Source organism: Thrips palmi, unplaced genomic scaffold (genome assembly GCF_012932325.1).
Source record: "Thrips palmi isolate BJ-2018 unplaced genomic scaffold, TpBJ-2018v1 HiC_scaffold_16, whole genome shotgun sequence".
Taxonomy (NCBI): Eukaryota; Metazoa; Arthropoda; class Insecta; order Thysanoptera; family Thripidae; genus Thrips; species Thrips palmi.
Genome location: NW_023144625.1, coordinates 8809374 through 8834658, shown reverse-complemented (window position 1 = coordinate 8834658; position 25285 = coordinate 8809374). Strand labels below are relative to the sequence as shown.

At 50.5% G+C, this 25285-nt stretch overlaps 1 protein-coding gene across 1 annotated transcript in view; it reads left to right on the top strand.

The window, feature by feature from the left end:
• LOC117642968 overlaps nucleotides 1-25285 on the top strand; it is a 129873-nt gene that overhangs the window by 78130 nt on the left and 26458 nt on the right. The window lies entirely within an intron of this gene.

Sequence of the window (25285 nt, the reverse complement as noted above, 5' to 3'; positions counted from 1 at the left end):
AAGTACAACCCGATAAAACATTTGCCAGGAATTTGGTTACTTTTGTTGTGTTTTTTGTCGATCAGTGTAGAACGCACGCAAGTGAACGATTTTTCCGAATTTGTAGATCAGGAGCAGGGTGTTGGTAATGCCGTGGAGTAGGTCATAACCACAAGCGGTCGCAGAGGGAAGCAGGGAGGCCTTGATTGAGGCAACGCAGCCCCCTCCCCCCCTTCCCCGTTTTCCTTTCACTAGCGGCTGCTCAGCGCGGTGGAGCTATCGCGGACCGGACCCCCTTTATTCGTTATTCTCTCGTTTAACCTGTAGCTTTGTTGCGTTCCTCGGGTCCAGTCGGAGGCTATCAATCACTGGTCATTACCCCCCCCCCCCCCCCCCCCCCCAAAACCTCCTAGCCTTTGCTCGCTCAATCACCCCAAAGGCGAAGGCCGAAGTAATGGACTGGTGGGGCAAACAAGGGGGGCATAATGACCTCCATCGCTCCACGTTTTCCTCTTTCTGCCCGTCCACTTTCTCTCCGACTTCTTTTTATTTTCGAACGACATTCAACAAGTTTGTTTTTTTCATCATCTCAAGTACTCTGCTTTCGGACGTTCAAGAATGAAAATTATTTGTGTACGGAGCGAGCGCGGCTGCTCCTGCCATGGTCTTGTTGGTTGCGTTTCTTGATTTCCCGCTGCGTTGTCTGTGTGTTTTCTTTGTTGATGTTTTTTTTTTCAGTGTCAGTATAACTTTTGAGTTCTGCGCCTCTCGTCCGGCGCTCCCCTCACTCTTTATGCCTGGCCTGCTGTGCTTTCGCGATTCCTGCCGACGGCCGTGCAGACGAACTCTGCCCTGACCACGGCGCAGTCTTGCCTCTGCCAGCGCGGAATATGAAAAAAAAAGATGAGTCTGTCCTTCTCGGGCGAAGGAATTTGTTTTACAAACCGGTTCGACACTAATGAGGATGGTCAATGCGTCGCAAAACTGTCAATCAAACCAAGTGTGAAGAGCTCCACACTTCCTACTGCAGAGTGATATTCCACACTAGCCAGTGTGGAGTCTGCAGTCTCCACACAAACTCCACGTAGCTCACGATACCCCTAATTCACGGCGCACACTGTTATTCAACGAATGTGACATCACATTCGTTAGAATGTGAATTTTGTCACGTTCGTTTGAATACGATGTCACATTCGTTTGAACGTTACACGGCCATCATGTGGCCATCTGACGCGGTTGTCACATTCGTTAAAGCGTGGATCAACATTCAAACGATTATGACACCATATTCAAACGAATGTGACACTATATTCAAACGAATGTGACGTCATATTCGTTGCATAACAGTGTAGTGCGAAGGTGAAGTGTGAAGACTGCGAACCCCGCACTTCCAAGTGCCGAGGCTGAAAATTTCACGCCGCAACATTTCAACTTTTTGGAGTTCTCTCTTGGTCTCACAGTGCAGGTTCGCCGCTGGACGGGAGGTCGTTTTTTACTATCAACGAAGCAGACATCCCTAATCAATCGTCATTCCCTCCTGCCCTCGCCCAAAGATGGCTCGCCCCGGGAGATCCTGGCTGCCACTCGAGAGTAATTATATTTTATGACGTCTGCAAAACACCCCCCCTTCGCCCGACCGTGCCGCCGGGTAACACGGGACAGCGCTGCTCAACTTTGGCCGTTGCGAGAAATACCTCGCCGGGGCACTGGCTGCGCCGGTGCCTCGGCAGGTGGGCCAACTTTCGCACTCATCACTTGGCAGCGCCCACTTTAACACGAGTACCTTACGACTCTTTTTTAATCCTGCTGTTGCCTGCGTATTTTTTTCATTTTACTTGTCGAGTTATTTCCTGCTGTAAACCGGATAAACGCAGAGCACCGGCGGCGCGGTAGATCTGCCCTGTGTTTGCAGTCGTCGCTGAGCACGTACTTGAAGGGCGACCGTTTTTATTTTGTTTTTATTCTGTTCCTCCGCGTGAAAAGCCGTATCGAAAGGGCCCGTGTGGAGGGGGGAGCGGGGAGAGGGCACGGCTTGGGCGCCGCACCAGACTGATGATTCCGAACGTCGTTTTCGTCGCTCCGTCTCTCTCGCACTCATGGGGCGGGACGCATGGGTGCGAGAGAGACGGAGCGACGAAAACGACTCTCGCGGAATCAGTCCGCAGGGCGCGGCAGGGGTCGGACGAGCACATACGCCCCGGCCGGCGCCAAATGTGTTCCCAACTCGAACACACCCAACTTTGGCGAGGCACGAATTGGGCGAAAGTTCTCGTCTTCGTGTCGTCGTCGTCGGGCCCGACTCGGGCCGTGCTGCCGCCGTGCTGCCGCCGTGCTGCCGCCGTGCTGCCGCGGGGGCTGCGGGGTGCAGGCCGGCCCGGCTATTGCTCGACACGACCGAACGTAAATTTGGCCATGAATATAAAAGCGCAGCGTCGCGCGTGCACGGCTACCAACTTTGCCCCGGGGGTGCACTGTCAAAAATGCCGCACTTTCGTACCGAGGATGGAGACCGAGAGGCAGAATGTGGGATTGAGGAAAAAGCTAAGTCGAGAGAGAGAGAGAGAAAGAGAGAGAGAGAGAGAGCGAGAAAGAGAGAGAGCGAGAAAAAGAGAGAGCGAGAGAAAGAGAAAGCGAGAAAAAGAGAGAGCTAGTGAGAGCGAAAGAGAAAGCGAGAAAGAGAGAGAGAGAGAGAGAGAGAGAGAGAGAGAGAGAAGGAAAAAAGCGCCACGAGCGAAGCGTAGGAAGGTGATTGAAAGACGGAGAAACCAGTGTTGGTTGGGGAACGGCGGCAGAGGAAGGGAAAAGGGAGACGAGGCGGTGCTCAGACAGCCGCAGCGCCACCAAACAGTGCACGGTTCGCGGTGCCGGGGCTGCGATCCGGAGTATCGCTCTTCTCGTCTGCCGGCAGGGCCGTCGGTTTGCCTCGGTCGCGGCGGGATCGCTCTGCCTCACTCCAACGACGCCTAAGCGTTATGGACTGCGTGCCCGGGCGCGTGGAAACTATGTAAAGACTGAGGCGGTGGGTTGCTCCATCACACACGCGTCCCCCACCCACCCGCTTCCCGCACACACGGGTTCTCTCCACCCAGTCGTGCGAGAAACAATTATTTCACCGACAACGGCGTATTTAAACAATTCACGGTAAAAACGGTTTCTGGTTTTCCCAGATAGCCTACGGTAAAGACATAGGCGATTTCCAGGGAGTTTCTGGGAAAACCAGGAGTCGTTTTTATTAGGCACGAAGTAGCCTTATAGTATACCCAGGATTCAGCCGGCCCGAGATTCAATTTGTGTGGCCCTTTATGCATTTCGGAAATTTTCTATACGACTTTAATGAGACTTTGCAGACTTGTAGAACTTTGAACGCTGATTCTCATGCTGAAATCTGGTTAAAAAGTTGGGGGGCCAAATTTTGAGAAATTTGCTGTCAAAATCGCCGTTTCCATGGCAAAACTCGACTCGTCAAAGGATAAAAAAGGGAGTAGGGGGAGCCGAGCCGGGGCGGACCAATAGCCGAGCTTCTTTTTGGGTCTGTACAGCTTACTCCAAAAGCAGAAATCAGCACGTTCGAAATGAAAAATTTCTTTGACTGCAGGTAGAAAAGATGCAACAATAAAAATTGGTGTCGGTTCGAACGCAGTTTTTCGGGTAGAACTATCCAATAATACTTCTTGATTGGAGTTTTTTTGGACATGCGCAGTAGGTTTGCAACCTTTTTAAACAGTTTAACCAACTGTAGCATTTGAAATCTGTATTATTTTGCTCTCTTTCTTTTTTTTTTCTTTTTTCCTGCTTTTGAAAAATCAAAATAAAACAAATTTTCAATTTTTGTGCGATGACTTTCTAAAAAAATGATCACAGAAAATTAGCAATACAAAAATTCTTTTTTTCTGACATATTGTTTTTCAAATATTCCTTTTTTTTCTGTCAATAAAAAATTTTGTTGTTGTTGTAATTCAGTTTGCACTAGGACCACTTCGCTCCACCTCGCGACTTGCAGTGCTCATTTCCCGAACAAGACTCACCCGCGTTTCGAAACCATCCCTCCCGAGTTTATGAAGTTTGTCAAACCAACCGTCGTGGTGTTGATACGTTGTAAGGGAGAACTATTACACAGAATTGAAGAAAACAGACTGGAGAACCACAGCCTTTTGAAACAAGCCAAACAATTCAACGTCAGCAACAATGGATGGGCAGTTTTAATGCGCGACTGCTGGTGTTTTCAGCTTCGGATTTTCGCAAGGGCGCAGACGCCGAGAAACTAGTTGCCAACCCGTGAAAAAAAATTTTACTGCCTTCTTTCTGCCAAGAACATTTTAATAATGATGGACTTTAAAGATGTTCCATTGTTAGAACACTGTGGAATACATTAGCATTGGAATTTTTTGAATTTACCAGCATTTTGATTTCTATTGTCAAGTTTAAATTTCGACGGGTGGCACATCGACCACATTGGTACCACTGCCATTGGTAGTCCCCTGAGCCACAACTTCACAACACCACTTCTTTTCTTTCTCCACACTCTTACACAATAATCAAATTGACTTCGTGACTCCTAGGATTTCTTGAAATCGTATTTTTTTTTCTGTTTTCGGAAAATTGCTTTAAACGTACATGTACTGGTTTGTGCCGCCATGTTCCGCTAAACGTGAAAAACAAAGCAACGCCACCGCGTAAAACCCCATGCACTCGCAAGTTCCTTTTGGCCACTCAGGGCCTGGCGCGGTCCACACGCAGCCAGCAGCACTGTCACCGTCTCACTCCCACACAACACCTCCCCGCGCGAGGGTAGACATAGCGTAGATGTTGGGCGAGACACAGCAGGGCGAGGTGGTAACTGGTCCCTTCGGGAGGCGCGCACCCGGATACGCTGTGGGAAAGGTATGCGGATTGTCTTTGCTCCTAAAGGAAGGCAACTTTTGCTGCCAGCCCAAAATCTCCCCCTCCAACCTCTGTGCCCCGTCAATATTAATAATGAAGTAGGTGCGCGGAGGTCTGGCCTGTCCACGTCGGCCTCATTGAGTTGCAACACGCCAGAGAGAGAGAGAGAGAGAGAGAGAGAGAGAGAGGGAGAGAGATTCCCTCCGAAAGTTGCCGACAGGCAGCCTGCCCCCCGCCTGTCGCCAACTTGAAATGGAATTTCCTGCCGCTCGGATCGGAAACATGAAGTCCGCCGGGATGGACGGCCGCACCGGCGGCCGCAGCGCGGCTTGCAAGACAATCCAGCCCTGAGCCGTCCACGTCAAAACACGTCCGTCCTGCCCGCACCTGGGAGGTGTTCCGGAGGTGATGAGGAAAGGTGCGTGGGTAGTTGCCCCGAACACTAAATCCTTGTACACTCTAAATGTTGTACAGTGAAGATTTTCCATGTTATGGTGAAAATGTTCCATATTATGGCGGTCCAGCTGACTTCATAACATACCATTGAGAATTCACTGTTCCTAATAGATATTTTGACGAATTTCGTTGGTATTATGGAGAAAATCTCCACCATAATATGTACAGCCTTTCACCGTAAGACATTTACAGTGTAGAAGTTTTTTTTTACATAATTATTGACGTTTATGTAAGTTGTGTATACACTACATGTCCTGTACAATTTTGTACGAGGCATCACAGTTTTTTGCATCATTATCTAGTGGGTGATGCAACTTTGTTGCCAAATTTTAGGTGAAAAATTCATCACCCGAAATTTGGTAACACGCGTTTCGTTGCCTAGTTTTTAAATTTGAGCGAAGTCGTCGGCCACGTTGTGAGGTCCTCGATGACGTCCCTCTGGGTCCAACATGATGACCCTTATGCGTCCGTTACCCGAAGTTGCGCGACGAATTTTCGGCCGCCCAAAAAGTCACCACTGACTTTGACTTGTCACCCAAAATTGTGCGGTGGTGCGTGCGTCACCCAATAAAAGGGCGATGGTGGCGATTCTTTTCATTCTCAGTGGACTGAAAACCCATACGTGGTCCAGACCACACCAACTGATGCGGTCAAAATTGCACCCATTTGACCACACCAGTTGGTGCGGTCTAGACCACGTTTGGTTTTTCAGTGTGGTGGCGCTGAGCACGACATGCAATGCTCGTAGACAGGCCACCCTCCCTTGGAGGAGACGCGCAGCCCTCGACTTCCAAATCAGGGTCCTCGTGTGGTCAATCCTGTCCCGGGCGCGCGGGCGGACCGACGTCGCCCCCTTCGCGCCATCAACCCGAGGGATATCCTCACTGATGCACGCCGCAAACCGGGCCGTGTCGAGCCGAGCCCCTGATGGCCCGAAGCAATTTACACAGAGGCGAGCGCAAGACGCATCCGAGCGGAACCACCACCCTCGCCCTCGTCGCCCCCACAGTGGGCCACCGCCAAGCACCGCCATCCCGTCCCATGGGCGGAGTGGGCCTGATTTTGACCTCGATTCGACCGCAGGACTGACTCACACACACAACCCACCAACCCACCAACTACAAGGCCTCCAGCTGGGTCAGCCTCCACCAAAGAGGTGGTGGTTATGTCACACAGTAACTATGAAAACGAACTATAGACTGAAGAGTCATTAAGTCAACGATAAGACGTAACTTAACACTGGCAAAAAAGAAAACCCACGGGAAAGTCGGTTATTTTTATGCCATGATCCTCCGTACACAAACCCCAATGCGATGCCTCTTTCCGACCCTCCTACCGTCCGAACTTCGACCCCATGAGAAAAGCAACCAGTTTTCCCGTCAGATAAACAGGAATTCCCAGGCAAACCGTTGGCCCTTGGGAAATGGGCAAGGGGCTAACAACTTCAAAAAATTTTGTACACCGTTTTTTTCTTCAAACTCACGACATTTTACGTTATTTCAAGTTCATTGCAACGTTATTTCAACGCTATTTCAAGTTTATAGCAAAGTTATTTTAACGCTATTTCAAGTTTATCGCAAACGTTATTTTAACGCTATTTCAAGGAAACGGAAACCAAAATTCAAGTTGTTTTCCCCCTCGGTAATTGGCGGTAGTCTCTTCTACACGGCCGTCACATTGGGTTACGACAAAGAGGGGCAGGGGGCACCTACTGAGCAGGATGGGGCGAGGGGCTCGGTCCGATGTAGCGGCCTGGAGAGCGATATTGGACTGAGGGGAAGGGGATAGAATTAATGCTGACAGCTCAGCCCCCCCGAGGCGCACCGACCGTGGCCCCGTCCTTGCGAACCGCGCCATGTGGGGTCATCAACAGAGCGCAACAAAGCGGAGCCACTTTTTGCCGTTTCGGCTATTCTGCTTCTTATTCTCCATTTTTTTTTTAAGAAAAAGCAAACTCTTTGCTTTGCTGTCGGAAGACAAAAATTGCAATCCTCTTTCTTCACAGTAAATGTCTTACGGCGAAAGGCTGCACGGCAAAAACGGAACCTGGTTTTCCCAGGAAGCCTATGGTTGAGATTTTCTCCATGACACCAATGAAATTCGTCAAAATATCCATCCATAAGGAACAGCGAACTTTCGATGGTATGTTATGAAGTCAGCTGCATCACCATAATATGGAACATTTTCACCATAATATGGAGAATCTTCAGTTAGAGTCTTCAGGCCGGCTCTGGATCCTCCTTCACTGCACTAGGGGTAAGTTGGGGAAGAAAAGTACAGGGTAAGATAAGTACACCCCCCTGTGGCCTACAGCGGGCATCTTGACATCCATTTGTAAGGGATTTCATACTCAGATTTTCATGTTGAGTTAAAATAACCGGTCGGTGGATGGCTCAAAGTCAAGGTATCAGCTCCATAAGGGTGTACTCTTCTTACCCTGTACTTTTCTTCCCCGACTTATCCCTATGCTGAAAAAAGCTGTGAAAATGTGACGGTTGATGCTCCTGTGGAGCTCCCCTGCCTTTCGCTGCGACGCCTTGAGCCTTGAGTCAGTCCAAGCAACTCGTGCATTCCCGATCTCGAGTCCCGACACGTAGACAGTCCCCTCCCCGCAGCCAAGGCGCGACTCCACTGCAGCACGCTCTTGATCGCGACCGACAGGTTTCGGGCCGCCGCCTCCGCCGCGTGACAAGTTGGTTAGCTCGACTTGGCCCGACTGGCCGGAGCAAGCCGGAGCCACTGACAGTGCCGTGGAGCCTCGCCGCCGGCGGAGACAAGGGGCCGACGGCCGCCGACGCGCTGACGTGGAGCGTCGGCAGATGGGCGTTGCAACAGAGCGTCTCAAAGACTCGACTCTCTGCAAAGCCGAGCACCACACTTTAAAAATGTATTGCGAAGATATTTCCCACAGGCCGAGGCAGTCTTAAAATCGTATATATAGTGAAAATTCTCTTTATTATGGTCACGGTAAAAACGGTCCCTGGTTCTCCCGGGAAGCCTATGGTAGAGACGCATTAGGTGATTTCCAGGGAGTTTCGGGGAAAACCAGAAACCATTTTTGCCGTGGCGAAAATTCGCAATTTGTGGAGGTGGAGCTGATTTTATAACGTACCTTTGAAAATTCACTGTACCTTATTGAAATTTTGACAGTTTCGGTTTTGTTATAAAAAAAAAACTTCGCCATATTTTATGTTGGTGCAGCAGAGTGAGGATATAGCGCAAGCATACAACTGACCCTTACACTCTCATTCCAGGAACGTCACGTCACGTTAAAACGAACGTGACAAAATGTCACGTTCGTTTCAGCATTGCGTCACGTTCGTTTGAATGTGAACAAGCTGATTTTTGGCCAATTCACACCCAAACGAATGTGACACAATGCTCAAACGAACGTGACATTTTGTCACGTTCGTTTGTTTCAACGTGATGTCACGTTCCTGGAATGAGTGTGTACTAGAATATCCGTCGAGGGGTTTACCACTCAAGCAACCCTTTAGTCCAGAAATCACTGACATATGCCAAACTTGATATTTTCACCGTTTTTTAGCAATGTTTTTTTTCTTATGAAAGTAGGAAAACTACCCCTAACTGGCCAAATTTTTAGACTTTTCACTGGATTTCCTAGGCAATCCCTGGTAACCAGTTATACCGTAACAATGAACACTTTTGAGCTGAGTGCTGAACCCCTCGATCCCGTGTGCATTTGCCGCAGTGACAGTGATGCTAATCCGTGTCGGTTTCGAAGATCAGGGCGTGAGATACGTCCGACACACAGTGTGTGTGCGACTGTGTGTGTGTGAGTGGCTGCGTTGTGCGGAGAGTGTCTCGGAGCGCAGCCTGCCGTTGATCTGCTAATGGAGCCGCCCATCTGTGGCGCCTCCCCCCGGCAGGTGCCCGCTAGTGTGCGTGGGTATCAACGCTCCGCCGTCAATCCCTGGAGGCCGATTATCTCCAACCCCCACCCCTCCCCTTCCCCTGAGGTGATCTCCCCCCCCCCCCTCCCGGAATCCCCCCGCGGCCGCGTCTTCGCGGCGGGGCCTTTTGTAAAGCGGGCTACTGAGTGGCGGGACTAGTCGGTCGAGCCGGGCACGGCTCCGCGAGGAGCGCAAAGTTTTCGCAAGTTGTCGGCGGCAGGGAGGTGTCGGGGGTGGGGTCCCTTATTCTGCGTCGCGGTGCCATGCCCCCCTCCCCCATCTCCCCCTCCCCTGGCCGTGTCTTGGCTTGCGGTGGCCGGGCGGTGCCGTGGCGCCGTGGCCCAGTTGCACGCCGCTTCTTATCCGAACCGCCAACTGATGGTGGTATCGGAAGTCCTTCCGGAGCCAAGGCGACCCCCCGCCCCTCTCTCCCCTCCCCTTTCTTCCGCTGCCCCCTGTCCCCTCCCCTTGTCCCACTTGACTCGGACCGGGCAGCAGGGAAGCGAGTCATGTTCTGAAATCCTTGTGGGTGGGGGTTTTTGGTCTACAAATCGAAGAGCGTACATTGTATGCTCTAACTGGAGCATGCCTGCACGCACGCTCTAGCTAGCGCATGCCTGCCAAGCATGCACTTGCTAGTGCATACATGCCATGTACACGCTAACTGAAGCATGCCTCTAGTGCACAAGGGATAGGGAGTTGCCTGCATCAGGAAGCGTGTACATGGCATGAATGCACTAATGCTTGGCAGGCATGCGCTACCTGCAGCGTGCTTGCAGGCATGCTCCAGTTAGAGCCTACAATGTACGCTCTTCGATTTGTGGAGTGGTCCGGAAGTACCACTATTCACCCTCAGTCTCGAGTGCAAATAAGATATTTTTTGCTTTTCACACCCCGGAGTGTGAAAAGCAACAAGTAACTTATTTGCACTCAAGACTGAGGGTGAATAGTCAAGCGGTACCTCCTATCGAAAAGCGCTCAAATTTCTGGGGTCGCTTAGAACTCGCTCATCTTGGGGAGCGTCAGAAGAACCCGCTCAGCTTGGCGGCCGTCCGGAGAAACCGCTCATCTCGCAGCGCGCTCGGAGAAACCGCTCACCTTCCCAAATACGGGCGGCGGCTGCCAGATTTACAAATGTACTTCATATGCACTGACTCTTTATTTGGGTCGAAATGATTAATCACATGCTCTCGTCAGAATCAGAACTTTGTTTTACATCTAAGGTTAGCTTCAAATGTTGACTGGATTGGCAGTAATTAACTAAATACGAGCGGCAACATAACCTAACCAGCGCCCGGCCGCGCGGAGGTGAGCGGTTTCTCCGAGCGCGCTGCGAGATGAGCGGTTTCTCCGGACGGCCGCCAAGCTGAGCGGGTTCTTCTGACGCTCCCCAAGATGAGCGAGTTCTAAGCGAACCCAGAAATTTGAGCGCTTTTCGATAGGAGGTACCGCAAGATGTGTGTTTGTGTTGACAAACTTTATTTCAAACGGATCAGTTTCATCATTTGCACCATGTCAAGCATTTTGAAGTTGTGCCCAGTGTGTCGCCCAAAGAAAACTTTATGCTCACAGTCACAACATACTCACAAACTTGAAAGTAGAGTAAAATCGACCTGTCCTATCAGCACCAAGAGGTTATGTAGTCTGTCTGTCTGTGGGGCTAGGCCTTCAGCATGTCATCAGGAAACATGAAAACCAGCGCCAGAAACACTTCTGGAGTGTTCCGGAATCCTAAAGGCCTTTTGGGCTTGGACCCCCAAGAATATTTTCATACATTTTGTAATTTTCTTTGAAAGTTCATTTATTGTTTGAAGGATGCATGAAGCTAAGATATTATCTTAAATTAAATTGAGCTGGTTTCACATGATGAATGTGCGCATTCTCCTGTGCTTGTAAAATTGAGCATGGGTTTTCTTTACGCTTGAAATTGAGCGTACTGACTTTACGCTTGAAGCAGGGCGTAAGAATTTCTGACCTGGCTTGAGTGCGCTTGGCTTCAAGCGTACAAACTCTACGCTTGAAGCAGGGTGTTCCAGCCTTTAGTACGCTTCAAAGAGGCGTAATACTACGCCTTAGTTTTACCAGTTTTGGTGGAGTACATTTGGTGATCGTAGGCCAGCTTGGACGCTTCCTTCAGCAATACCAGTGGGCAGGGATCCCTGTCGCGCACTACCGGTCAACGTAGATGTAAATAGACACCCCCCCCCCTTTTTCTCCCTCCCTCCCTGTCTCTCTCTAGGTAATTGGGTTGGGAGTTGCGCGACAGCCATGCCGCTTCTTTTCTCTCTCCGCAGCGCCGCTGGACAGTGGCAAGAACGTGAAACGCGCAAATGACGCACTCAGCTTCTTTTCCCTCTCTGTGCCTCTTTTTCTCCACATCACCGTCCTTTCGCGTGCCACCTCTCTCTCTCTCTCTCTCTCTCTCTCTCTCTCTCTCTCTCTCTCTCTCTCTCTCTCTCTCTCTCTCTCTCTCTCTCCTTTGACCGGTGCCGCGCGCGACGCGTAACTTCTCGGAGAAGATTGCGGCTCGTTAACTAGTGCGTCCATGTCGCTCTTGCCGCACCCCTCTACGGTTCTTGCCCTGCCCTTTCGTGACTGCCCCGCTGCTGCTGCTCTCTCTCCCTCTTTCTCCCCCCCCCCTCTCTCTCCAAATCCCCCTCAGCCGGAAGGCCGCCCAGTGGCTTACGCAATAACACGCCTGTCTAGTCCGGTCCGCGGCGTAGACTCTGCAGCCGCAGGGCGGTCATGCTACAGGGCACCGCCTCTGACGAACGGACGGCAGAGAGGTGCGATGGCGCACGACATACGAGACACTGTGCCTTTTGAAGTGTGGGCCTTAAGAAAGGACGCATCTGTCGAAGACATTTTCATGTCTTTATCTAATTTCGGTGGCCAAGCACGCACTTGTAATTGCATGCTTGGTATGTACACACTTACAACTGCATGCTTGGCCGCCGTGTAACTCATGCTACGCATGTGCATTTGTAAGTGAGCACTTTTGCAAGCACGCATTTGTAAGTGCGTGCTAAGTAGACAGTTAGGTTTGTAGTTTAACTTAGGACCAGTGTAGTCCCTGTATTACGATAAACTAGTTTCGTATTCGCATAGCACTGAAAATAGCGTAGTACGACTACACAGCATTTCTAGAAAAGAGACTGAAAGCAAGGGGCAAACAACTTGAATTTTGGTGTACATTTTTCTTGAAATAACGTGAAGTAACGCGAAATAACGGTTAAGTAACGCAAAATAACGTGAAATTACGGTGAAGTAACGCGAAATAACGTGAAATATAGCTAAATAACGTTGAAATACCCTTGAAATAACGTTGAACTAGCATTGAAATAACGTGAAATTCAAATAACGGTGTACAAATTTTGACGAAGTTGTTTGCCCCTCGACTGAAAGAGATACTCACCCTCGATGCAGTCCGGGCGAATGTAAAATCCTCGCGGTCTGTCTGCGCCGCAGTGCTGCGGCTCCAAACAAGGCGGTGGTCGATTGGCAGCCGGGCGGCCCAACGAGAAGGCGGTGCTGCGAACTGAGAGGAAAAGGTCCGTTAGAGATGCAGGCCGCCGCGAGGCGCTCCGATGAAGCGGCGGCAGCGCGGCGCTCGAGGAGATGACGGACAAAAGGCGCCGGGGCTACTTGATCCGACGGCTAGTTTGTTATTCCATATCTGTCTGCTGCCGCTGTGCGGGTAATTCTTGGCCTCTCTTTCTTTCGTTGCCCTCCCTATCACCCCCCCCCCCCTCCCGGCCCTCAGTGCATTATTACCCTGCTGCAGATTTCCTCTGCGGATCCTGCCTCCTGCACTATACAGTAGTGCTCCCAGCGTGCTCGAGTCGCATCGGACAGGCCCACCTTGTACCCTCGCCATCCATTTTGATCCCGACTACACTCCCAATTTCCTACCGAGAAATGCCGTGCAGTTAATACCGTACTAGTTCACAGTACTTTACGACACAAATCTGTAATAATACACAGAAATTTGTTTGTAATATGAAGAAACTGGTGCAGAGAAACTCTTCACCATAGGTTACTACCTTCGCTGCGCTGTCATACTAAGCTTTTTGTTCGTGTCACGAAGAAAGAGCGCAATAAGATGTTGGGAGAGTAATATGAATACATGATTTCACAGACGCAACACTGACAGGTATTGCCGTCAGATTTCGGTGCGTTTCTGTTCCGATGCCAGCGACGTCTGTGACGATTGGTGCGCTCGGCAGAACTACGCATTTTCCTTCCCAGCGGTGGTGCGTCACAGTGGATTTGCCACAAGTCCGGCGTGGAGGCAGTCCAAATCGCGGGCGGCTTTTGAACTCCAGAGTCGCTAAATGGGACTCGAACCGAACGAGTGACCGCACCAATCGATTGCTCTCCGAACGAGGAACCCATTGATAGGGTCAAACGTTCGCTTCGAGTCCTGTTTAGCGACTGTGGGGCTCAAAACGCGTCTACAGTGTCGGCCGCCTGCGCCGGTCTCGTGGCCCACTGCTCTGCAAACTCAACAGTGTACTCAGTGCACTCTAGTTAGAGTGTGCTCATGAGTACACTCTAACTAGCGTGTACTTGGACGAGTACACTCTAACTAGCGTGTACTCAGATGAGTACACTCTAACTAGCGTGTTTTCAGACGAGTACACTCTAACTAGCGTGTACTCAGATGAGTACACACCTAAGCACGTCTGGCAATTTATGCAGCTGAAAGTGTGTACTCATCTGAGTACACGCTATAGTTAGGGTGTACTCATCTAAGTACACGCTAGTTAGAGTGTACTCATCCGAGTACACGCTAGTTAGAGTGTACTCATAAGCACACTCTAACTAGAGTGTACTGAGTACACTGTTGAGTTTGCAGAGTGAGCGCGTCCACCTTCCCCGTCCCTCCTTTTAACCAGTACGCGCCTTCTTTCGGGTCACGTCGAATAAGAGTTTGGCGCGCGAACGGGTGGAAGGGGGGGGGGCGTATTAATGCGCTGCAGGCATTTCTCCCCATTTCTCTCATTGCCGTAATCGCCCCCGACGCCTCCCCTCCCACAACAAGATTCAAGACCTTCGACTGCGGATGCCCGCGCCGAGGCAATAATTTAAAACGGGGTGGAGTTTTAAAAATTTTGGAAACGCCTCACCAAACGAAACCCGACTACAGACGTCGAAGAATTTAATTAAAACGCCGGATCCGAAACCCGGTCGGAGGTGGCCATGGCTGCGGCGGGGGGACTGCATTGGCGTGCAGTGCAGGCCCAACGAGCAGCGGACTGATTCCGGGCTATTCTTCCCTCAGTCTCTGTCGCACTCGAACGCCGTCCCGTGGGGGTGCGACAGAGACAGCGCCACGGAATGCAATTCGGAATCGGTCTGCAGCCTGCAGCGCTTCATGGCGATCCATCACTTTTATGGCGCGTCATAAAATGGCATGATTTTACCCGCGGCCGGAGGAAGCGGGGGAGCTGTAAAAGGTCCGCTGGGTCGTCATGGCGACGGTCGGACTAAAAGCCATTCCTGCTTATTATCGCGGTCTCGCTTTGAAAGACACTCATCTTTCTTGGAGTCGCCATTTTTTTCTTCATTTTTGTGCCAGAATGGGCTAACCAACATGCCGTTCAAAAAAAAAACCGGAAATACCATGCATTCTGGAAGAAACCTTCAGAAAGTCGTGAATTGTACTGTGGCCTGAAGCTCGCGACACATGGTGTGACTAGTCACGCACTCGAAATTAAAACCAAGATGGTAGGTAATCGAAGCCACTCAGAAAAACAACGATTCTGAAGCTTACTGTCTACACAATGCTTCAGGGAGCTTTTCCTTAGTTGCTCTGTCGTTCCCTTCGAGCCAGCTACCTGAGACCCAACAGGTGGGGGACGAGTGGGGGGAACGGCAGACTAATAATGCCTCGGGCTCATTGAAAACTACGCAGGGAATGTGATGCAGACTTACCATTCCCTCGTGGGCTGACAATACGCAAGACACTAGTCAGAAGAACGGCTATTAGATCCTGCTTAAAGAAAATCGAACCCCACGCAAACTGTAATGCAATACGATACTCTTGGAGCTACATGAGGAAAGTCACACTCCATACGGTTCAAACATTACAAAGTACTTTGAGCATTTGTAAGCTACAAACTTTTTAGTTTGTTGTACGAACTAATAGTTTGCTGTACGAACTAATAGTTTGCTGTACGAACTAATAGTTTGTAAATTGCGACGTATTTTCTTTGTAAGCTTATGTTTGCTCAAAATACTTTGTTAAAACAAGCTTCTTTTCTTTTTCGGCCCCAAGATAGTTCCTTAGGTTTTGAGGGTGCAACAACCGAAAGGGCAAGAATCTCGAGCTGTGTCGTTCGTATTTTTTGCTGAAAGTCCGTAAGAATTAGATGGAGCCATTTCTGACCGTGCGCGTTGGCCCAGCAGCAGCGGTTCGGAGAACTGACAGTCCCCTAACAATGTCCCATTTGTTGCTCTGAAATACGGCCCGCCTCTGCACCAACACCTTGATGTGAGGCGCAGCGCAGCGCTCCTTTCCGATTGAAACACCGACACAAATCACCAAGTTGGAATCATACATCACAGCCCATATTTCTCTCTCTGAGGAAGGCAGGCAGCGTGACCAGATGGGAGAAGGGGGCTGGACAGAGGAAGAGGAGGAGGAGGAGGGGATGGCAACGAAAAGACACGGGAGTAATGGGTGACGCAAAGACAAAGAGGAACAGCGTTGAATGGGGAAGAAAAATAATGGAAGCAAAATGGAGGAAGAAAACCAGAAGAAGGAAACATGTGAAAAGGGAGGAGAAGAAAAGGAAACAAAACACGAGGGGGAAATGACAGAACTAAAGGAAGAAACATTGGACGGACAAGGATTTCCTCACCAGAGCCCCCTGCTTGCCGCTTGGCCACAAGTCGGAGCAGAGCAAAAGGCGCACTGCCCCATTCCCCTCCTGCATTCCGTTATCTCCCTTCTATTCACCTGCATGGTCTCTCCGATACAACTTTGGCCAACTTTGGCCCTTTGCCTGCGGTCTGCCGCCCTGACACTCGCCGCCCCTTGTTTTCTCCTACAGTGTCCTGATTGCGCTTTCACGCGCCGGCTTTGCCGAACACCGAAACGCACCGATAACTCTGAATACAAAATGATGCGAACGTAATTAGGCCCATCAAATTTATTCTTTTTGTGACCCGAGTTTGTTGCATCGTGACTGGAATTTTCACTTCGCACTGCAATGCCACTGGTAAGTTCACTTGCCACGAATTTGGCAAGCCGTTTTGAATGCCAAAAATTGGCAAGCCTGGCACGGAAATACTCCCCAGCTTGCCAAAATTACATGCCAAAATGCATAAATTTGTGCAAATTTGAGATGGATCAATTTTGTGGAAAAGGGTTAAACAGGTTTGAAATTTTGCAACAACGCGTACAAAATGCATATGCATTTCACGTGTTCCTTACTTGAAGAACGTCGTCGTGAAAGTTTTAAATACAAGGATTCCTTTCAGGTAGAAACTTTGCTGTGGGTAAAACATTTTTCAGGGATACACTGCAAGAAAAATTGTGAATAGTACAACAAAAGTCCCACAAAAACTGCACAATATAAGTACGACAGGGATTGTATAACGTACAACGAGAATTGTACAAACCACAACAGGCCTGGACTGCCCACCACTTGTCATGCCGGTTCCAGTGTACTTCGTACAACAATTGTTGTACTTTGAAAGTACAATAAATTCCTGGCAAAAAATTGGCAGGAATTTGTGTACTTTTGTTGCGGTATTTTCTTGAAGTGTGTTCATTACTTGAAAAACGTCGTGGAAGTTTTAAAGACAAGGATCCCTTCCAGGAAAAAAAAACTCTGCTGTGACACTGAGAATCCGAACGCTATGAGTATAGCGTCAATTGGCGCAATGCAAAAGCATTGCATATGAAGTGCAATGCCTCCTCATTCCCATGCACTAGCATAGGGCCTTTTCGGGATGCATTGCACGTGAGGTGCAATGGCTGACGCATTGCACGTATGGTGCGATATCTCAGCTGTATTTCACCATACGTGCTATACTCATAGCGTTTGGAATCTCAGTGGAGTCAAAATTTTTCCAGAGGTATGCGAAACAAAAGTATTTGAGTGTTTACGTCGAAAACGCCCTGTTTTACCGCCACTCCACGTGACACGGGCGGACAGGCAATTCCATTGCCGAGTGGCCGCACCATGATGGGACTCCCATCCCGGCCGGCATGCCGATTGCCACACGCACTCAACGCGCGTCGGCGTTTGTTTCACGAGCGGACCGCGCCGCCGCCATAAGCACATCATCATTCCGCACACGGCGGCCCGCACACTGAAAGTCGTTTCCGTCGCTCTGTCTCTCTCGCACGCATGGGGCCTCCCGTATGGGTGCGAGAGAGACAGAGCGACGGAAACGACTCTCGGAATCAGTCTGCGGCGCCAGCCAGCGCCACGGCGACCTGGGGGGCCATCCTCCTGCATGGCCCCCATGTGGAGCCGCAGCAGGACCGTCGTTCCCGCGGGGCGGTTCTGGTACCAGGGCGGTCCAATGGTGTCCCCCATCCTCTCTCTCTCTCTCTCTCTCTCTCTCTCTCTCTCTCTCTCTCTCTCTCTCTCTCTCGTGATCCCGTGCCGTCGTTACCGCTACAATTACTCGCGCAGACAATCAGGCGGGCACCACGCTGCGAGGAAGGCCTAATGTTACGGCCCCCTCCCCCACCCTTTTCCTTCTGGCCGTCGTTTCAGAAGGACTGCACTCAAGACTCCTTACGGACACCATGTATCCGCAATACGGACTGTTTTGTGCAAGCGTAATTACGGATGGATTTTGGTTGCAATACGGATGATTTTATCCGTAATACAAAGGTTTTCGTGTCCGTAACAAACAGACGAAAATATCCGTATGGTACGGACGTAAAACTCTTTGTAATACGGATGATTTCATCCGTATTACAAGCAAAATCTACCCGTAATTGCAATTGCACAAAAATGTCCGTAATACAGATAGGATGTATCCGTAAGCAGTTTAGTGTGTGCCCCAACGCAGACTCACTTGCAAAAATTAGCTGACACTTGACGAATCGCGGATGATTTCATCACAAATTTCACAAATTGAAATGCAATTTTAAAATTTTGTGCTTTGGAGGTAATTGGGGAAGAAAAGCACAGGGCAAGTCAAGGACACGGACAAGGCGCTTGGCTGGAGAAGTCGAGTCTTGACTCTTCCTCGCACTCCGTAGGTTTTATAGTTACCGTATTTACACACACTAAACTTCTTACGGATACATCCTATCTGTATTACGGACATTTTTGTGCAATTGCAATTACGGATAGATTTTGCTTGTAATACGGATGAAATCATTCGTATTACAAAGAGTTTTACGTCCGTAACATACAGTCGAAAATATCCGTATGGTACGGACGTAAAACTCTTTGTAATACGGATGATTTCATCCGTATTACAAGCAAAATCTATCCGTAATTGCAATTGCACAAAAATGTCCGTAATACAGCACTCTGGGAAAAAATCACAGTAAATCCTGTAGTGATAAGTACAGCAGTCACTGTAGTTCAGAGTACAGGATTTACTGTACTTTTGTGACAGGATCTACTGTACTTTGTACGGGATTTACTGTACCACAGGAGTGGGTACGAATATCCTGTACCAGATACGTAAAAACTGTCGCAGGCCAGTAGATCCCGTGTTCTAAACTACAGTAAATCCCGGCAAAAAAATTAACGGGATTCACTGTGGTTTTTTCGCACAGTGAGATAGGATGTATCCGTAAGAAGTTTAGTGTGCACGCATGTAAGCCGCCCCCGAATATAAGCCGTACCCCATTTATGACCCTCCAAAATGTGAAAAAAGGTCCTACATATAATCCCTAAGCCGCAACCCACTTCAAAGGGCCGAAAAAGACGGAAAAGAGTGAGGGCTGTGTTGTGTGTGTGTGTAAATACGGTCTTAATTCTTCAATCTCTGTGAGGTCACGTTGCGGGTCACGGTCGCACAGTACGACACCTCCTAGGAACAAGCGGCTATCTTCCGAGAGCTTCCAGACACTCGGCTATCTCGCAGTAGCTTTCAGACACTCGGCTATCTTCCAATAGCGTCCAGACACTCGGCTATGTTTCTGAGCGCTTCGGAGACTCGGCTAACTGCTTTTCCCACTTTCGTTGGGTGCATATATATTTTAAACCAGTTGAAATGCCCTCACCGGGACCTAACCAAATGGTCAAAAGTTTGTCAGAGTAGATAAAATCATGGCGTGAGCATGTCTTGATAAGTGTAACAAAGAAAACGCTATCGAAAGGACAACCCTAACCTCTCCGCAGAAGTCAGTTAGCCGAGTCTCCGCAGCGCTCAGAAAGGTAGCCGAGTGTCTGGACGCTATTGAAAGATAGCCGAGTGTCTGGAAGCTACTGAGAGATAGCCGAGTGTCTGGAAGCTCCTGGAAGATAGCCGCTTGTTCCTAGGAGGTGTCGAGTAGGCCATAAAAAGACCGGCGCAAGCGACCAAACCTCTAGACGCGTCTTGAGCCCCAGAGTCTCTAAACGGGACTCAAACCAATCGGGGACTCCACCCATCGATCTCCGACCGATGAATTCATTGGTGGGGATACCCGCTTGGTCCAAGTGTTGTGTAACGGCTCCAGAGCTCAAAACGCGTGTCTAGAATTTTGGCCGCCGGCGCCGGTCTTCTCGCATACTGTGCGTTGCCGACTCTCTTCCTCGCAAAAGAGCCTTTTTTCCCCAGTCAGCAATGCTAGTCCTGCCAGCCATCCGGGGAGATGGTATGCGACTCGGCGCCGGCAAGTTCCGCCGCCGAGCTGACACGGAGTACTAGTTTCGTCTCACTTGGCGAAATTAGCCGAGCCCGGCCAAGCCTCGGCACAGCGGGTGACACAGACAACGACTGCCGGAGTTTCTGCAAGCTTCAGACTGATTTCGAGCGGCGTTGTCCTGTCTCTCTCGCGCTCATGGAGCGCTCCCCACTTGCGACGGAGACAGAGCGACGCAAACGACTCTCAGTCTGGGGCTGGAAGCGCTCTGGCTGGAGCCGTGCAGCGCGACAGAGACCACTGCACTCGGATGTGCATGCGCTTTACAGTGGCGCGGTGCGGCCCCCTTGTCTCCGTCTCGCTCATGCCAAAGACTCTACCCGCCTACGGTGCCCTTCTGCCTTCTGACTCCACACTGTGCAACGCTTGCAATCCTCCCCCTCCCCACTTCCTTCCCCTCCGGGCCCCGCCCCTCTCCGGCGTATCCTACTCCGCATTTCCGATGTCACGAGCAATGGCCATGTACAATGCACTGCTCCCTGCTGCCCAGAACAGTGTGCAGTTGAATGGTCGAAGCGCGTCGAGTGCCCTCTGCTCCCCTCCCCCCCTTTTTCTCCAGTCTTCAGACTGCACTCCGAAAACCTTACAAACTATTTTAGGCTGTACATACCAAGGTAGTTGGGCTTTCTTATCAGCCTACAAGGGGGAAAACGTTGTGGTTTACGAACGATTTCTTCGTATAGTTTGTACCTTACCTATGGTCAAAATACTTCGTAAGGTTTGAAATGAATGGGACTGATGTGTCTAGAGGAAGGAGCAATGGCTTAAAGATAGCAGTCAGAATATCATTACCGATTCCCCTTCGCCTTTGAGTTACAGAAATTCACTTGTGCCCATTTACCCTTAGCAGTTGACCTGGTCGCGGGCAGTGCCTTCCCTAAATCGCTTCTGAACGCAAGTGCGTCCGTCCAGGGCTCAGAAGACCGCCACCGTCAGCCGAAACTCTGGACGCGTTTTGAGCTCCCGAGTCGCTAAACATGACATGACGAGCGTGTGACCCCACCAATAGATTGCTCTCCGAACGAGGAATCCATTGGTGGGGTCACAGGCTCGGTCTGAGTCACATTGAGTGACTCGGAGGTCAAAACGCGGCCCGGATTTTCACTCTTAAAACCTTACGAAGTATTTTGAGCATACATATAACAAACTAAAATACTTTGTTGTACGAAGAAATAGTTCGTAAATTACAAAGTATTTTCTTTGTAAGCTTACGTATGCTCAAAATACTTTGTTATACAAACTACTTTTCTTTGTAAGGCCCAAAATAGTTTGTAAGGTTTTCTCAGTGTTGACCACCCCGCACCGGTCTTCTGTCCCACTTTGCATGGTTTCCTCCCAGGACTGGACTCGCACTCCGGGGTGGCGGTGGTCCGAGCGTGCATTCAGGATAAGGCTCATGCTCAGTGAAGGGCCCCGCGTCCCCTGGATGGGGCCTGCTAACGTCTTGCCCCCGGGGCTTTGTCCCTGGGGCCGTTCAGATAGCGCGGTGCGGACAGCGTGCAGGCGCGGGTTCCGAAAGGATGGAGGTTGCCACCATGGCACGTGGATAACCGCCTCGACACCTCCTAGGAACAAGCGGCTATCTTCCAGGAGCTTCCAGACACTCGGCTATCTCTCAGTAGCTTCCAGACACTCGGCTATCTTTCAATAGCGTCCAGACACTCGGCTATCTTCCTGAGCGCTTCGGAGACTCGGCTAACTGACTTCTGCGGAGAGGTTAGGGTTGTCCTTTCGATAGCGTTTTTCTTTGTTACACTTATCAGGACATGCTCACGCCATGATTTTAATCTACTCTGACAAACTTTTGACACATTTTGGTTAGGTCCCGGTGAGGGCATTTCAACTGGTTTAAAATATATACGCACCCAAACTCGGGAAGTGGGAAAAGCAGTTAGCCGAGTCTCCGAAGCGCTCAGGAAGATAGCCGAGTGTCTGGACGCTATTGGAAGATAGCCGAGTGTCTGGAAGCTACTGCGAGATAGCCGAGTGTCTGGAAGCTCCCGGAAGGTAGCCGCTTGTTCCTAGGAGGTGTCGGCCTAGAAGTTAGCCGAAAGGCTATACTTTGCCCCTGTAAGTTGGCAATGAGTGCTGCTCTACCCCCAATAAAGAAACATACATTATTTGTTACGCACCACACTGGTAGAACTATAGCGTACTTTTACGCCTTTCTTCAAGCGTAGTTCTCCATTTCGCCTCTCTCCCGCTGGAGGAAATTTCTTCTCTACGCTTGACTTCAAGCGTAAAGTCTTCAAGCGTAGTTGTATGCCTCAATGAAGCATAGAACTACGCTCCAGTTTTACCAGTGAGTGCACTTCTGAATTGAGACGCTAGGCGAGGAAAACAACCAGCGCGGAAAATAAACCTAAGTAAGCGCCGCAAGATTTTGCACCATTCTGAGTCCCGTCAGCATGACTCAGCTAGGAAATCAAGCGACGGTATTCCTGGAGTGGCGGCTCGGCAAGGCACGGGCCTCAGGGCCTTGTTCGCTGGGCGCATCGGGCCGTCGCGGCGTGTCGCTGCGCTGCTCCCGTATTTGCCCCAACTTGATCCAACTTGCCGCGTCTTCTTGATATTTGTCTTCTCCGCCGCTGCGGGCTGCCAGCCTCGCCTGCCGGCCGTGCTGCCAGCTTTGCCAGACCCGTCACTTCCCACAGCGGTCGGAGAACACGGGCCGCCCTGACCAGCCGAAAGCCGCAATCGGCAACCGCCGCTCTCTCTCTCTCTCTCTCTCTCTCTCTCTCTCTCTCTCTCTCTCCACACACACACACACACACACACACACACACACACACACACACACACACACACACACACTCACACCCAGAAGCTCCAAGGGTTACTCGAGGACTGTGGACGCGCAGCAAGGTAGACTGGCAAATCAGGTGACGGTGACAGAGAGCTGTCACTGGAAATTGAGTAGAAAGATTCTGCGCCGAAATATGACAATATGGACTTGCCACGGTGTGGTCAGATATTTCAGTCCCACCCGAAATTTTTCAGACAAAAAAGTCTGACTACAAAAGGGTCAGACATTTGCGTCTGTCAACGGCTTGGGTTTATGATTGAGGCCAAACTGTGGTCGGACGACGACTGACCTTTTTGAGGCCCGATCAAATTTTGGCAAAACCATGAGTTGAAAACTTGACGAGTTCTTTGCGTCCCTTCTGAAGTGGTAAGAAGTCCTTCACGGCAAAAAATGGTTCTTCGTTTTCTTTTCAATTTCCAAGATAAAGACACAGGTGATTTGCAGAGAGGTCAAGGGAAAACCAGGAACTGTTTTCACCGTGTAGTGTCCGAGCGCCTGCGGAAGCGAGGTTAGGCAACACGAGATGCATCCATGTGCGCAACATCGTGGATTGCCTATCCGAGCGAATGCAGGCGCTCGGACCCCAGGCTCACTTTTATTGACGTCCCAGTCACTCTTGAGTTTATTGAGTGGGTGTCCTACGTCCGATTTCTGCGAGGCTGTCGTTTTTCACGGGTGCGGTGACAGGCATCAGCTCACGTCTCGCAAGGACTGGAAAAGAAAGAGGAACAAAGATGGGACATGGATAAAAACTGCAGACGGGCTTCATTGACCCAGCTGAGTTACACTACACATCCTTTGCGAGGTGAGAAACACAGGTGAAGTAACCAGTCAAAAACTTTAGATCAGAAATTTGTGCACTTTCGTTGTGGTTTTTTTCTTGCAGTGTAGGACGTGGTTGCGAGTCCGGCATCGTTCAGATACACTCTAAAGAAGTTGGCATGCCCTGAAACTAGACGCCTTTGTCGCCTGCTGCACTTTTTGGGACGCCAAAATGTCGCCCAGTTTCTGGGCACCTTAGTCGCCTAGTTTCGGGGTGCACAATCATTCAGCAACTTGTCTTCACGCTCAGCAGCGCGGAATAGTGGCCCAGGAACAAGGCACATTTTCGTGCTCTGCCTTGGAGAGGGCCAGTTGCTGGATGAGTTGTTCACCCCAAGACCAGACGACACAGGTGCACAGAAAATGGGCGACGTTTGAGTGACCATCTGACAGAACAACGTATCTTCATAGGGAATTCCACGGTAGATACACTGTTATGTACGAATGCCACACATTTGGTGGCCTAAAAAGTGGAGCAGGTGACATAAGCGCCCAGTTTCATGACATACCAATTAAGCAGTGTAAAACTGAAGCGCTCAAACATGTGTGAGTAAATTTTCAAAACTGTTGTAATCCGAATATGAAGGACGTGGAACCTTGCGTGGAACCGTGAAAAATCGAAGGACGGAAAGAGGAAGCGACATATAATGAAGTACCTTGGGTCGGGTACGCGGCGCGAGCGTGTTGTCGCAGCCAATATCGGAAACCTGCCGCTAGTGCGCACAATAAACTGAACCCGTCATCGCGACGAGCAAACAAAAAAATAAGAGAGGGAAAATAAAAACCAACGCCGAAACCTCACTTCATTGGGGAGCATCGCACCGGTCTCGTGGCTACGGGCACCCGACGTGTGCTGTTAGAGAGAGAGAGAGAGAGAGAGAGAGAGAGAGAGAGAGAGAGAGAGAGAGAGAGAGAGAGAGAGAGAGAGAGAGAGAGAGAGAGAGAGACACCACCATGGTCCACCGAGTGCTTTTCGAGAGTGAGAGAGAGGGAAAGCGGGTCCGGGAGGGGCCTGGGGACACCGCCCTGCCCGGCCGCATCGCGCAAAGGAGGGCCCAGGGACCACGGCGCCACGCAGCGCTCCACACGATGTCTGTGCCCCGATGCGCCCCTCAGGCCGCCAACGGGTCGTATATCAGAAGCCGGCGAGTGGGGTTTCCGGGCCGACCTGATATCAGAAGACGCGGGCTGGCGGCGCCGCGCACAGTGGGCCAGAGGACCGGCGGAGGCGGCCAAAACTCTTGACGCGTTTTGAGCTCCAGAGTCGCTAAGCAGGACTCGAACCAAACGTGTGACCCCACCAACGGATTCCTCGTTCGGAGAGCAATCCATTGGTGGGGTCACACGCTCGATTCGAGTCCCATTTAGCGACTCTGGAGCTCAAAACGCGTCAAGAGTTTTGGCCGCCTCCGCCGGTCCTCTGGCCCACTGTGCCGCGGCGAGGCGAGCAGAGGTGGAAACGGCCGCCTCCACGCCGCAGGCCGCTCCGTTTGACTGATGGTATTTTATCTTCCTTCCATTTATGCCGATGGCAAATATCCCTCCCCTCCTTCGCCTCCTCCTCCCCCAACCCTATCCCATTTCGTGTCAGGG